This window comes from Bubalus bubalis, chromosome 1 (assembly GCF_019923935.1).
Source record: "Bubalus bubalis isolate 160015118507 breed Murrah chromosome 1, NDDB_SH_1, whole genome shotgun sequence".
Taxonomy (NCBI): Eukaryota; Metazoa; Chordata; class Mammalia; order Artiodactyla; family Bovidae; genus Bubalus; species Bubalus bubalis.
In genome coordinates, this window is record NC_059157.1 from 135,718,366 (window position 1) to 135,732,475 (window position 14,110).

Consider the following 14,110-nt stretch of genomic DNA (forward strand, 5'->3'; position numbering starts at 1 on the left):
AATTCTTTGGTGCTCAGCTTTCTTCACAGTCCAACTCTCACATCCATACATGACCACTGGAAAAACCATAGCCTTGACTAGACGGACCTTTGTTGGCAGGAAGGAATTGTAAAGACCACAATGGAGATTTTCACTTGGTTAGCCACTATGGATAAAAGGTAAACGAAAGAGAATAATCATATAATCATGACTCCTCTACAAATATGAGATGAATACACATCACACATTTTATTTAACTCATTAATTACTAAAGGGACTAGATAGGATAGTAAAACTAGTCAGAACAAAGGAGAATCTAAAGAGCTACCAAATACATAAGTTCATCAGAAAGGCTGATTGAAATTTGTTTAACAGAAGCAAAACTGGCTTCTTAAATAGTGGGAGATGGAAGTCAGTTGAACTTCTAGTGGGCAGAATTTATTTGTGTGCCTATAACCAAGAATTACTTGGATTACCATCAGTGTTCTGCAAGTTACTAAACATATTTATGAAACTGCCACAAATTGTTATATGCCAGAATGCAGGCTAAGCACTTTGTATTTATTATCTTATTTAACCCTGATAACCATCCTATGGAGTAGGTGAGAGGTTAAGGATTATGACTTCAAGAATACAACTAGGGAGTGGGTGGCAGAGCAAGGATAGACATTGAGGTCTACTTGAAGTCAAAGGCCATATCCTTTGGCAGTAAACTGTGTGGCCTCTGTGTTTAGAACTGATGTGATGAAAACAGGGCTGAGTCTGTGATAAGTGTCTGTGTGTGTGTGTGGTATGAGAACAGCAGGATGAGGTTTTCCCCATATCATTGCACAATCAAGGAAAAAAAAGTACATTATCTGTTTTTGCCCAGCTTAGATTTTTTACCATCCATGCTTCTGTACAATAAAAAAAATTGCAGTGACTCTGACAATCGAATCAATACTTCTATTAACTGCAACATGCAATTTGAAGGTTCAGGAGGTGATTGGATTATGCTTTGTAAAATTATTATCCCCTGTCAGTGGAGTCTGTGCTGCCATGAAGGGACAGAGGAGCTTTGGAAGTGTGTCTTGCCTGCAAAGAGGTCATTGTGCCTTTCATACAATGCCATTTTGGCCCTTAACTTGCCCGCAGACTGAAGAGTTCAGAAATAGGTGCTGTCCACTCCTAATCAATCCTTCAAACCTTTGTATTTTCAGGACAGCTAGGCATTTTTATTTTCCTCACCTTTCAAAACTTCCAATACCTTTAATATGTGACTTTTTTCCTCAGAAGTTTTTCCTCCTAAAATGTCTGCATCTCTAGTTTTGCTTCTAGTTTTGAACTCAGTGTGCTCTTCTGCAGTCGTTTCTCTCCCTCTAATTAACCTGGCTCTATTACACAGAAATTCCCTATTCTTAGCTTCATTGTGTCATCTGCATAAATTATGAAAGTTATTTCAGCTTTATCTCAGACCTCCTTTAACACTTACTCCTAAGAGTTCTTTGTTTCTTACCATTATCCCTGATTAGTCTCACATCTCTCTTTTTCTAGCAGTGACCTGGCAAGAACATAATTTTTTTTAATGTTGCTTTCATTTAATTCTTTTCACTAAGGGGCCAATATGCTCTGATCACAGTGCCACTCTGAATTCTTTTGATTGTCCCTTTCTAACATCCTACTAATATGAACTGAAAGTTAAAAAAAAAATCAAATGTGTGGAAAACTAAAATAAATACTATAAAGGTTTAGATGTTTATTTAACTCTTAAAAATGTACTTCATCCAGTTTTGTTAGTCTAAGTTCTAAAAGGTACCTTTCTGGTAAGAAATAAGTACACAATTGCATAATACAACAAAATAATCATTTTCAAGAATTTAATTTTTATTGTGATTACTCCAATAGAATAGTTTATGGATTTCTTTTTGATTTTAACTTTTCTTTTTGGAAAACATCAAACATTTGCAGAAGTGGTATAGTATCATTAGCCATCTCTCTGTTTTAGCCATTTTGAACTCATGGCCAATCTTGTTCTATCTATACTCTTAACCATTTCACCTTTATCCCTGGAGTGTTTTGAACAAATTCTAGACATCATGTCATGTTATATGAATACTGGAAAAAGTAATACATAACCATAACTACAACTAAATATTTTCTTAAAATGTTGAAATAATAATCAGTGTTCCAGTTTCTTTATCTCATTTCTTTTATAGTTTGTTCAATCAAATTGAAATAAGTTTCGTAAATTGTATTGGTTGTTATAGTCCATGTAGTTTTAACATGTAGTTTCTCTCTCATCACTTTATTTTACCCAATTTATTTGAAGAAACCAAATCATTTGTCCTGTAGATTTCCCATAGTCTAGATTTTGCTGGTTGCATTCACGTTGTATATTTAAACATCTCTTTGGCATTTGTATGTTCTCTACATTACTGACTAGATTTACAGTTTTGACCAATTTCAGTTTTAATTTTTGTGGGAAGACTGCTCCTAAGTGGTACTGGGTCCTGCCTTGGGATATAATGCAATGACTGGTTATTTCTCTTTTTATGATGTTAGTGGCTATTGGTTGTCTCAGTCTGGATCTATCAATTCACAGTGGTTGCAACAGAATGATTTTTTTTTCATTGTTTGTTTCTTCTTCATTTATTAGCTGATGTTTTTGTAAAGAAAAACTTTCCCTTGTCTATGGTTCAAAAACCCAAAGAGGAAGGTTTCCTGTGATAATGCTCAGTTTTTCCTTTTAGTTGCCACTTTTTAAATAAAGAAATTTTTCTCTAGAATAATCTGGAAGTAGTGTATGAGACTTTTTCCTTCTTTTAAAAAGTCAGTATGAACTCATGCATTTATATATGTTTCAGTTCAGTTGTTCAGTCGCTCAGTCGTGTCCGACTCTTTGCGACCCCATGAATCGCAGCACGCCAGGCCTCCCTGTCCATCATCATCTCTTGGAGTTCACTCAAACTCACGTCCATCGAGTAGGTGATGCCATCCAGCCATCTCATCCTCTGTCAGCCCCTTTTCCTCCTGCCACCAATCCCTCCCAGCATCAGAGTCTTTTCCAATGAGTCAACTCTTCGCATGAGGTGGCCAAAGCACTGGAGTTTCAGCTTTAACATCATTCCTTCCAAAGAAATCCCAGGGCTAATCTCCTTTAGAAGGGACTGGTTGGATCTCCTTGCAGTCCAAGGGACTCTCAAGAGTCTTCTCCAACAACACAGTTCAAAAGCATCGATTCTTCGGGGCTTAGCGTTCTTCACAGTCCAACTCTCATATCCATACATGACCACTGGAAAAACCATAGCCTTGACTAGATGGACCTTTGTTGGCAAAGTAATGTCTCTGCTTTTGAATATGCTATCTAGGTTGGTCATAACTTTTCTTCCAAGAAGTTAGCATCTTTTAATTTCATGGCTGCAGTCACCATCTGCAGTGATTTTGGAGCCCCAAAAAATAAAGTCTGACACCGTTTCCACTGTTTCCCCATCTATATATGTTAAACATGTATCAATTCATTATAATTAATATTCTTATGGATACTATAAAATTTTCCTATCTTCTACTATGGGAACCTACACCTAAATCCATGTGATTTGCCCCAAAAGTCTTTCCTTAATTTCACATATAACAATACATTCTGTGTTCATGTTATGCATTTTCTTCCCCAGGTCTGCAATCGGTCATGTCTCCAAAAGTCCTAGCTACTTTTAGAGGCTGCTGCTGCTGCTGCTGCTAAGTCACTTCAGTTGTGTCCAACTCTGTGCGACCCCAGAGACAACAGTGCACCAGGCTCCCCGGTCCCTGGGATTCTCCAGGCAAGAACACTGGAGTGGTTGCCATTTGCTTCTCTGATCCATGAAAGTGAAAAGTGAAAGTGAAGTCGCTCAGTCGTGTTTGACTCTTTGCGATCCCATGGACTGCAGCATACCAGGCTCTTCCATCCATGGGATTTTCCAGGCAAGAGTACTGGAGTGGGGTGCCATTGCCTTCTTCACTTTTAGAGGCAATAGTATTTAAAGACTGCTTGTATTGGGTTTTAATTCATAAAAGCATATTTTCTGTGATATTTATTTCATACCTTTTCATCCTGACATGATCTGTTATAGCTAAATCAACACCTACATACTCAGAAGGTATACTTAGACATAGAAGCAAATTTCTGTAACCATTAATATAAGATTTCATCTGAACATCCTTTGTTAGATTTCATCAACATTTAGATTTTTCTTTGATCTGTCTCTTATTCTAGATTTTCATACTTGCCTCAGAAACTTCTTGAATTCCAGATTCATTTAAACTCTTTCTATTGTATTTAGATTTTATTTCCTCCTTGGTTCTTGGTAGCCTTGTTGCTTTAGCCTGAACCTCACAGAATCCCAATCCAATGAGCTGGAATAAATCCATATAAATTTTGTGAGGAGTTAGTTGGAAAGTTGGAGAAGGCAATGTCAACCCACTCCAGTACTCTTGCCTGGCAAATCCCATGGGCGGAGGAGCCTGGTAGGCTGCAGTCCATGGGGTTGCGAAGACTCAGACACGACTGAGCGACTTCACTTTCACTTTTAACTTTCATGCATTGGAGAAGGAAATTGCAACTCACTCCAGTGTTCTTGCCTGGAGAATCCCAGGGACGATTTTGGTGCCTGGGGGAGCCTGGTGGGCTGCTGTCTCTGGGGTCGCACAGAGTCGGACAGGGCTGAAGTGCCTTGTTTTGGGGAGGGTATTCCTTCTGTTCATTAATATCAAGCACAAGGCTTTCTTCTCTACTTTTTTCAGGTTATGCAAAGTAGAGCCTTCTTTTGGGGGGACTATTATTGGATTTTAATATAGCTGGGTTAAGCAAATAGACATTCACTCACAAAGACAATTGTAGAATGGCCAGTAAAATAAAAGGCAGATAGTAGATTCAACTCTCTTACCCCAGTTCAAAACAGGCACTTCAAATATTATTCCTGCAAATCCAGAACCAATAATACTATTAAGAGTAAGAAGAAGGAACAAAAATTAGTCCTGGCTGTGTATGAATGAATGAATGACATATATACATATATATATTATACATATATGAAGTTTAAGGGTTAGTTGTACATTTTACCAATAATGGGATCAGAGAGGCTGAGACAGATTCAGTGCCTTATATCTAGTAAATGGCAGTATAGGGAAACAAAGTTCTGCCTTTTCACTCTGCCATGCATGCTACTTCACAAGATTGGGAATTGGCTTCTAACTCAAAACTTTGTAATTAACTTGATATTGCCTATTATCATACAATAACTGCCTATATTTTTTCCTGGATAGATTTTCCTAATTTATAGTTCTCTCCCACACTTCCTTTTACTCAGTCACACTGCTTGGGTTTCACCTCTCCCTGCTGGTTGATCTCTGTCCTGACCTGATCTACTGAATCCTCCACCAACTCCATGATCCCTGTCCATCTGGCAGGAGCTGTATGCCATGGCTTATTGAGAGCCTACATCAGCCCCAGGAACTCAGACTTGAACTCCATCTTGTTAACTCTTTTGACATGATCTAACAGCTTTGGTCAAATTGCCAAAAGTTTCTCCTTGACTTTATCAAGAGCCATGTCCTCTTGGAGTGGAGGTTTTATTTGTAAAGGTAGAATGGAGTACATTGAGCAGAGCTGCTAATATGGGGGAAATATCTTATTTTCTCTGCTTGGAGATTTTTAGCTGGCTTCCACTGCAGTGAGAAGGTAGGGAATTGGCAGATGGAATGAAGAAAATAGAAAACTCAGAATAGACTTCAGTGGGGAAACCACGTTTTATCATTCATTTATCCTTGTCTACTGATCTATATAAATTTATACCTTTATTATTTATTTATTTACAGAGGGAATAAAGTCATTGGCAATGAGACCATAAATAAAATAAGGTTAGTGCAGAAATAATAAAGGCAAGTCCAGAGAAAACATAAAAGTACAAAGTCAAGAGAAAAAAGAACATGCATATGCAAGTAGTAAGGATTTATAAGGTTGTTGTAAATTATCTTTAAATTTAGCTCTTGGTTTCGTACAAGTAAATTTGGAAAGATATAGTCAGTAACACAATTCTTGTTATCAAAAAAAAAAAAAAAAAAAAAGAGAGGCTGTCTACCACTTACTTCGGGGAAGTTATGCTTCTCCCAGCAATGAATTAGAAAATTTATTTCTCACTCAGTTTTTTATATGGGAATGCTGAGTGATTTGGTGGGTAGTGTTCAAAACGTTATTTTAATAAAAAGATAACTCTTTCCTTTAGAACTAAGATATACATTGACCTCATGAGATTGCAAAGTAAGCAGATGAAGATGATTTAGTGAATGGTTGAAAAACTAAAAAAGCTCAACTCTATAGTCACTTCAAGTCTTGTTTGATGTAACATAGGCATTAAGATTGTTCAAAGATGGTCATACGTTTTACCTCCTGCAAACAAATATCACTTTTTTCAACCAAAGTTTCAAGGATGTGGATAATTTAAAATAGCTCTATTGTCCAAGAAGTTCTTGAAATGCTTGTATCTGGCATTATTGGTTGAGGGTACATGTACATTAGAAACCTGATGAGCAAGCTAGTATTGTCTAGGTAAATCTCAGTAACGTAGTTAGATGTACAGCAAATTGTTGTTATATTTTTGGGAGGGTGAGAATGGTCTGGACATGAACATAATAAGCTGTTATCAATGATTCACATTAGTGAGAGAGAAGTAGGGAGGAAAGTTTCTAATTTCATTTTATACTTTTTCCACTGCTTGAATATTCTCCATTGTTTTCTAGATGGCAGGATATTGTTCACTTCTATTTTCCCCTTTGTTTTTATGTAGTTGAAAGTTTAGTAAATGCTCAAACGAATGAATAAATATATTGAGTAAAATACTGAAGATTTTGACAGTTATCTGGATGACCCTGCTTCCCACTCAATAATGGAGATGCTACATAGGCCCCTATCCGGTGGGGAGAAAACAAAACTAGGTCATAGCATTTACAAAGCTGTCTCACCCTGGAAAAAGTGACATAAATGTGCAGTGGAAACAATGTAAACTGGAAGGACATTGCCTCTAAAGAAAGTTCATTTCAGTTTATCACAGTGATTGCATGTTCACTAGGCACTGGGGGATACAAGAGAGAGAATCATATTCCATGTTAAGATTCCCTGCTGGGCTTTCATGACTCTTACAGAAGAGGGCCTCTGTTCATGTCTCTGAGCACACCACTTACAGGCTCTCAAAGCCCTGAGACCTCAAAGGGCTTCCTGCAACCTGTGTATCAGGCCTTGCACCCTAATCTAAGCTGAAGACGTCCTGCTCCATGCTGCTCTGTCTTGTAACACTGTTCCATCCCCACCCCTGACCCCCAGCCCACCCAGCTGCTCCCTTTGCTCTGCACTGTCTACAGGGTCTCTGGAACCTCTGAGCACTGCTGTTTACCTCTTATCTTAATGAAGCCAATTTCCCCAACAATATGGCTCCTCCTTTTGACCCAGTCAGGGAAAGACTGCTCGTAGTTCTTCGATCAAATTCTCTTCAGAGAACTGAGGCTTCTTCTAACTCTGAATTTATAGGAAGTAATTTTTCTTCTTTCTTAGAAAAATACAAATTTATAATGATTTTGTTACTTATTGTTTTTAATAAGCTCTACAAATATCTATGTATACCTTTTTGTGAAAGATACATTTTGCATTAGTGCAGAGAAGGAAACAATGTTTTCAAAGCTGCTGCAAGAATTCAGTTCAGTTCAGTCACTTGGTCCTGTCCGACTCTTTGCGACCCTATGGACTGTAGCCTGCCAGGCTCCTCTGTCCATGGGATTCTCCAGGCAATAATGCTGAAGTAGGTTGTGGTGCCCTCCTCCAGGGGATCTTCCCCATCTGGGGATCGAACCCACATCTCCTGTAGCTCCCACATTGTAGGTGGATTCTTTACCACTGAGCCACTGGGGAAGCCCCATATATGTATGTATGTATGTATATATATATATATACACATATGTATATATATATGTGTATATATATATTTCTAATATAAAAATATACAGAGCATTGTATGAGTTCTGAAGTTGAACATGTCTTATAAGGAAACAAGGTGTTATGTAGTTTCATGAGTCAGAAACAGTTTTAGAGTCCAGATGAATCTTTCTAGGTTGGGAAGCAGATTTGCTTACCTTCACATTGCTGTGTGGGCTTCCCTGGTAGCTCAGCTGGTAAAGAATCCACCTGCAATGCAGGAGACACCAGTTGGATTCCTGGGTCAGGAAAATCCCCTGGAGAAGGGATAAACTGCCTACTCCAGTATTCTTGGACTTCCCTTGTGGCTCAGACAATATAGAATCCACCTGCAATACAGGAGATCTGGATTTGGTCCCTGGATTGGGAATATCCCCTGGAGGGGGCATGGCAACCCACTCCAGTATTCTTGCCTGGAGAATCACCATGGACAGAGGAACCTGGTGGGCCACATTCCAATGGGTTGCAAAGAGTTGGACATGACTGAGCAACTAAACACAGCACACACATTGCTGTACACACCATTACTCCTCACTCAAGTGAAAAACTACTGCCCTGAGAGTCTCATGCGTTTGGTCATACTCTCTGGTTTCTGCATCATTGTCATCCATGAACATCCAGATGCATTTTAAGTGCTAGTCTCAAAGTCATTATCTCCATTCCTTGTCCTGTCACCAGTCTGTCCTAGAACATCACTGACATCTACCTCTACCTTATTTTTGTCAGTATTGGGTCCACATTCTATCCACACATTCCTTTACAGCTCCTTTGGGCATGTTGGACTCTTCTCATTCTAGAGACTTCTTTTCTTGGCATCTGTGACATCGCCTAGTTTTCTCCCCATCATCTGAATGGTTTGTCTTGATCCTTTTGAAGTTCCTAGTTCTCCACATTTCCCTTAAATGTTGTTCCTCTGTCAGTCAGTTCAGTTCAATTGCTCAGTCGTGTCTGACTCTTTGCGACCCCATGGACTGCAGCATGCCCGACTTCCCTGTTCATCACCATCTCTCGGATTTTACTCAAACTCATGTCCATCGAGTCGGTGATGCCATCCAATCTTCTCATTCTCTGTCGTCCCCTTGTCCTCCAGCTTTCAATCTTTCCCAGCATCTGGGCCTTTTCAAAGGAGTCAGTTATTCACATCAGGTGGCCAGAGTATTCCGGTTTCAGCTTCAGCATCAGTCCGTTCAATGAATATTCAGGACTGATTTCCTTTAGGATTAACTGGTTGGATCTCTTTTCAGTTCAAGGGACTCTCAGGAGTCTTCTCCAACACCACAGTTCAAAGCATCAAGACTTAAATGCTCAGTTTTCTTTATAGTCCACCTCTCACTTCCAGATTTGACTACTGGGAAAACCATAGCTTTGACTAGATGGAACTTTGTTGGCAAAGTGATGTCTCTGCTTTTTAGTATGCTGTCTAGATTGGTCAAAGCTTTTCTTCCAAGAAGCAAGTGTCTTTTAATTTCATGGCTGTAGTCACCAACTTCAGTGATTTTGGAACCCAAGAAAATAAAGTCTGTCACGATTTCCATTATTTCCCCATCTATTTGCCATGAAGTGATGGGACTGGATGCCATGATCTTAGTTTTCTGAATGTTGAGTTTTAAGCCAACTTTTTAACTCTCCTCTTTTACTTTCATCAAGAGGCTCTTCTATTCTTCTTTGCTTCTGCCGTAAGTGTTGTGTCATCTGCATATCTGAGGTTATTTATATTTCTCCTGGCAATCTTGATTCCAGCTTGTGCTTCATCAAGCCCTGCATTTTGCATGATGTACTCTGCATATAAGTTGAATAGGCAGGGTTACAATATATAACCTTGATGTACTCCTTTTCTGATTTGGAACCAGTCTGTTGTTCCATGTCCAGTTCTAACTGTTGCTTCCTGATGTGCATACAGATTTCTCAGGAGGCAGGTCAGGTGGTCTGGTATTCCTATCTCTTGAAGAATTTTCCACAGTTTGTTGTGATCCACACAGTCAAAGGCTTTGGCATAGTCAATGAAGCAAAAGTAGATGTTTTTCTGGAACTCTCTTGTTTTATTGATGATCCAGTGGATGTTGGGAATTTGATCTCTGGTTCCTCTGTCTTTTCTACATCCAGCTTGTACATCTGGAAGTTCACAGTTCACATACTGTTTAAGCCTGGCTTGAAGAATTTTGAGCATTACTTTGCTAGCATGTGAGATGAGTGCAATTGCTCAGGCCATCTCATTCTACCTGTATTCCTTGAACCACCTCATCCCTCACATGTCTTCAATAAGGCTCTGAATACTGATGAAGACAAGTCTATAGCCTCAGAACTTAGTCCTGAACTCTAGGCCTGTATTCCTTGATTTGGAGGTCTAGGAGAGGTCTTAAACTCAATATGTCTTCACTGCTTTCCACACCACCACTGCCCCACTGCCCATTCTACTGATCTGGGGGAATTTAAGCTTTTGTTCTTTATATTTTTCCTATCTCAGTATTGGTATTTGGTTTCTGAAGTCATGAACTTGGAAGTTATCTTCACTTTTTCCATGCCTTCTCCTGACTCACATAAAATTATTCAGGTCCTATTGATTCTTCCTTCTAAATACCTCTACAGTCTTTTTCAAATGTGCTTTATTTTTCTGTCCGTCTTGCTATTACCCATTTGTAGCTGACTACTATTTATAAACAAGAGTACTGCAATAGATTTTGCTGCTTCCAGGCTCCATCTAAACCTCTCCACCACCAAAGCCATTATAATATAATTATGCCACTATCTTTAAACAGTGTTCATTTTTTCTTAGCCTAGATTCCTAGCTATCTAATTCATTTTCAACTACTGTCATGACCTGGGCATTGTCTACCTGCCTTATTTCCTGCCATGCCTGTCCTTGGCAGCCTCTAAGGCTCAGTCCATGTTGTCCTTTCTGCTTGGAAATTTCTTCCATTATTCTCTCCTCCGTGTCACTACTAGGTGTGCCTTCAAATGATTGACTTCCACTTGCTTTTCACTCGCTTTTTAGACATCATTTCCTCTGGGAAGTCTTTCTTGATAACTTCCTGTCCCCTTAATCAGTCACCTGTTTCTGATTAACTCCTAATCACATCATTTACCCTTCAGTAACTGCCTGTTCATTTGTCTTTTATACCCACTTTACAATAAGTGCTTCAGGTTCTTTTCCTATCTCATTCACTGTTGCTTTCTCATGGCTTGGAAAAGTATTTGGAATGTGGTAGGCACTCAGTAAAAAAGGACAGAATGAATACATTAAAAAATAAATTAATCAATGCTGTTACTGGAATCTAGCAATGTATGGAGTCCAGTAATTATGAATTAGAATCCCTTCTCCATTCTTATTAGCTCTGTATTTGAGATATTTATTAATTCTCTTAAATACAAATTGAATATACATTAATGTTCAGTCACTAAGTTGTGTCTGACTCTGTGACCCCATGGACTACAGCATGCCAGGCTTCCTTGTCTTTAGCTATCTCCCTGAGTTTGCTTAAACTCATGTCCATTGAATCACTGATGCCATCCAACCATCTCATTCTCTGTTGTCCCCTTCTCCTCCTGCCCTCAATCTTTCCAAGTATCAGGGTCTTTTCCAATGAGCTAGCTCTTCGTGTCAGATGGTCAAAATATTGGGGCTTTAGCATCAGTCCTTTCACAGAATATTCAGGATTGATTTCCTTTAGGATTGCCTGGTTTGATCTCCTTGCTGTCCAAGGGATTCTCAAGAGTCTTCTCTAGTACCATGATTCAGAAGCATATATTAAATACACTAAATTATTATATATATATATATATATATATATATATATATATATATATATAATTTCTTCTTGTCATCTACCAGCATCATGGAATGACTCTGCTAATGAGAGAGAGAGATTATAAATGAATAAACAAACCCAATGATAGCATCTGAGGAAAATGCTGTGAACAAAATGGGCTGAAATAGAACTATGTGGGCCTCAGAGAAGGGTTTTGTGAGGGGGTGACATTTAAGCTGAAATTGGACAGAGCAGAAGGAGGCAGACATGTAAGAACCAGGGAAAGAGCATTCCAGGAAAAAAGGCATAGCAGATGAGAGTTCCTCAGAACCTGATGCTTCCCTTCCCTTGTATGTGAGTTAGGACGGTAACGGCAGCTCTCACCCAGGAGGGCTTTAGGGTTTGCATCACATCAACCATATAAAGCATCTGTCCCACACTCTGGTTAATGGTAAGCACTAAACAAATGTTTCTTAGTAGTATTATTTAGAATAAACTAGATCAAGTTGGCCTTTTTTTGAAGGGAGACTTTAGTCAGACTCTACACACTGACCCAAATTTGGTTATTCTCTGTCAGATCAATTCACATAAATTATTATTGGGTGCCTACTGTGTGTAATTGGTGTGCTGGGTGATATGGGAGGCTAAGGAAATATCAAAGAACTGAAGCTCTGTTTTATATTATACGTCTCACTTCTATTTTTATTACTGTTTTGTCTCACTATGCTTTCTAAAAGCTTCTTCCCAAGTATATGTGTGTGTGCACATGTGTGCACACACACATGCACCTTTATATATTTTTCTTCTGTTTGACTACTTGGAAGTTCAGTATACATGGCTTTTCTTGGTGATGACCTTATACATCATTTGAATCACAGTTGGTATTTCTGAACATTTGAAATGCTCACGGCAAGGAAGCCTTCACATTTCTGAAAGAAAGGCTGCCACAAATACTGAACTTTATTGGAAAAGGAGCCAGATTCTAATGGAAAATATAAATGCTATCAAGAATAGTCTTGCATTTATATATTAAGAATCTTTTTGTACCTAATAGCTACATGTGACTGCATTTCTTTTCTTCATGTAGGTGTCCACTTCCAGGAAAATATGACTGAAATGTTAGAAATGTAAAATTAATTTACACCTTGTATAGTTCATTTGGCTCCTGCAGATTCAGTAATGACTTTATTTGTATGTAACTGTGTCTGTTGCCTATTTTTGACAAGTTTTGACAAAATATCTGCTCTACACAATTTGTGGGTTTGTGATGCTGCAGAGAATAACTACAAGGATAAGAGGTAATAAAAGGATAATGAAAGACTTTCAAGTGTTATTGTGAGGGGTTATGCATTTATTTGTACTGAGGATGTGTCAATCCTGGACTTTTATTAAAAATGAGAGTATATTTTTAGGTTAATAGCTTCTTTGGTAGAAACGAAGTTAAAGAAAATGGCTCATTTTGATTACAGCTCTTAAAAACATAAAGATTGCAGATTTAAGGATGTTTTTGATTGCTCTGAAACTTGATTGCAAAGGACCATGTTATTCAACAATAAAAGACTAATCTAAACATGCCATCTGAAAAAAGCGCCTTGAAAGCTTACCTTTACTTTGTTATCTATTATCCAGTTGTCCTTTTGTTTCCATCTCACTCCTTTCAAAGACAAAACTGTAGTTTAAACTATCCCATACAGGAGGAACCTATTTTTTAAACTTGAGTTTTTCCTAAAAAAACACTTGTTTGTTATGTGTATGGAATAAAATGAAAGAACATTTTTAGTACATAATTGGTGAGGCAGATTGTAAAACAAATTTCATCAAGTTTATGGCATGGTGACTCTATATTGAGACTTATTTCTCTCATATGAGAATGACCTCTTTTAATATGTGCATATGTAAGTGTGTGCATACATATAAATGCGTGCCTATGTATGTGCATAAATATAAATATATGTGTTAATGTGGCATATCTATATGTATTTAAATCTTGAGAAGTCTTAGTGATTATTTATATAATTTCTATATTATTTTTTAAGTGGCATTGCTATTAGCAGAGTTATAAGTTGGAGATATCTGAGGAACAGGTGTTTCATGAAGTATCAGAATTTAATGTGAAATCTGTTGTGAATTACTATGAGTAATTGTCTTTGGAAATGCAATGTGTTCATAAATCTGTTAATAGGCCCTGAGAACATTAGTAGGACATAGGAGAACAACTAGTGTTTATTAACTCAATATTCAGTTTCCTTCTCAACAACAACTGAATTTTAATAATATCTGAAAATTAGGGGGCTTCTCTGGTGGCTCAGACTGTGAAGAATCTGCCTGCAAAGCAGGAGACCTGGGTTCAGGAAGGTTCAGACCTGGGTCAGGAAGATGTCCCTAGAGAAGGAATGGTTACCCACTC